The sequence below is a fragment of the Gekko japonicus genome, unplaced genomic scaffold, assembly GCF_001447785.1.
Source record: "Gekko japonicus isolate JY-2015 unplaced genomic scaffold, Gekko_japonicus_V1.1 scaffold3412, whole genome shotgun sequence".
Classification (NCBI taxonomy): domain Eukaryota; kingdom Metazoa; phylum Chordata; class Lepidosauria; order Squamata; family Gekkonidae; genus Gekko; species Gekko japonicus.
The window spans coordinates 127,150-129,624 of NW_015163191.1; positions in this window are offsets into that span (position 1 = coordinate 127,150).

Here is a 2,475-nt window from a genome sequence, read left to right on the forward strand (position 1 = left end):
TCAGGAAATGACTCCTGGGCCTCACTCTTCTGTGGCTTCCTATTGGCTAAACAGCTCTGTCAGTTCCGCTGGATGCTGATGTATCTGGGTCGGAATGCGTGATTTGCAGTGGCCAGGATCTGTGCAGGAACAACCTGATGCAGTCTTGGCCAGGTTGAAAAGGCTCCTTGTCGCCAAGGAATAGGGATGCCAGCTTCCATGTGAGATGTGAGGATCCCCTGGAAATACAGCTCATCTCCAGACTACAGAGATCAGTTCCGCTGGAGAAAATGACTGCTTTGGAGGTTGGCTGTAGGGTCCTAGAGAGCCCTGCTCCTGCTCCCCGGTGCTGAAACCACGGCCACCTAGGCCAGCCAGGAGCCTCAAGGGTTCTAGACCTTTTAACAGAGGCTTTCAGCTTTCCACATCCCAGGTCTGCATGCACTCAGTAAGTAACTACAGGCACTAGAACAGGGGTGTCAAACATAATGCCCGGGGGCCAGATCTGGCACACCCAGGGCTCCTATGTGGCCTGCAAGCAACTAGTGCAAGGGAGGGAACAGGAGGCGGCTCGGGGAGAGTGGGCGGAGCCACTCCAATTGTGGCTTTATCATGGCGCAACAGCTTCACCTTCTGCAGCCAAGCAGCGTAGAGCGTCTTCCCAGTGCTGCACTACTGGCTCTCCAGTTCGCCCATACGGGTTTTCCTTTGCACACCACTCCCAGCCCATGGAGCCTTGCAGTGAGGATACACAGTGAGGATACAGCTTGGTGTAGTGGCTAAGTTTGCAGACTCTAATCTGGGAGAACTGGGTTTGATTCCCCACGCCTCCACTCGCACCTGCTGGATGACCTCGGGCAAGCCATAGTTCTGTCCAGAGCTGTCCTTGAAAAAGAGCAGTTTCTGTCAGAGCTCTCTCAGCCCCACCTACCTCACAGGGAGGTGTTGTGGGGAGTGGGAAGGAAAAGGAGTTTGTAAGCCGTTCTGAGACTCCTTTGGGTAGTGAAGGGCGGGGTATAAATCCAATCTCCTCCTCCTCTTCTTCCTTTGTGAAGCATTCAACACGCCTGCACTAGAAGGTAGGAAAATATTCCCGTTTTAGTAAACCGCTCAAGTTACAAGGAGTGTCTGCTGGGCAGGAGCCCCTCTTAAGGCACAAGCAATGGCAAATAAAAGAAAGGATAATACTGAACTACTTCTGGCGAAAAGCTATCTTACTATACGTTGAAAGCTTGCCGGCTAGCTCATCAGATACAAGTCCATCGTGTGGGTCTTGCTGGCAGGCTTGGAAGAGAAGGTCTGTCCCATGCCAGACAGTCCATGTTGTGGGGTGACAGAAGACGCAGCCTCTTCTCATCTGTGGCCAGAATAGCTGGCCTCCCACTCTCCAAGCAAGGCATGTTTTCCAACGTCCTTGCCTCAGCTCATGAACCCATTAGCCCAGGGGTGTCAAACATGCGGCCCAGGGGCCACATCAGGCCCCCAGAGGGTTTCTATCAGGCCACACAGGACTGGCTGTCTTCTGCTTGTTCCTCCAGTTTTGCTGCTGCGTCATAGCTTGCTTTCCCAGACCCTCTCAATTGCTCAGGAGAGATAGATAGGCAAGCTTCTGCTCCCCGCCCTGGACTGAGGCTCCTCCCCCTCCCCCCCATTGCTACAGCACAGACATTTTGATAGAATAATTCAGAGCAAGAGGTGTCAGTTATCAGAGACTGTTAAATAGACAAAATATTGCAAGTGTGCTAGTGTTTTAAGCATGTTTTATTTAAAGTTTTACAAATCTTTAAGTGTGTGTGTGTCCTTTATAAAGTTTATATATCTCTGCTGCCTGGCATTACATTTTATGACACACGTGGCCCGGCCTGAAAAAGTCCAATTGATGTCAAATTCGGCCCTCCATAACAAATGAGTTCGACACCCCTGCATTAGCCAATCAGAACACACTAGAGTTGCCAGGTCTCTACCTTTTTCCGGTGGAGGGGAGAAGCTCTTCTCCCAGGATCTTCTGGCGTGTGCACATGGCACGTGCCACGATGACGTCACCCAGAGGTGATGTCATCACACTAGGCACGTTGCCAGGGGGGCGCTCTAGCATTTGGCTAGAAATTCTATGATACCATAGAGTTTTCAGACTGAATGCCACCGCCTCGGAGTGACATCACTAGGCCGGGCACATTGGCCCAGTCCAGGCACTTTGGGGGCAGGGTTCCCACAAGCCGGATCCGGGATGGCGGATCGGGGGCTCCTAAAGTGGGCAACACCCCCTTCCACCCGGGGGATCTAGCAGCCCTAGAACACACTTCACTAATTGGCACTGGTAGGTTGAAACAATTTATTTATTTATTTATTAAATAGCTATCCCGCCCTCCCTGCAGGGCGGGCTCAGGGCAGCTCACATTCAGCGGCACCATATGCCGGGTCATATAAAACATATTGTAATGATCTGGGCTGTGCCACCAGAGGCCTACTAGGCCCAGGGAGCCTGGCTAGCAGTAG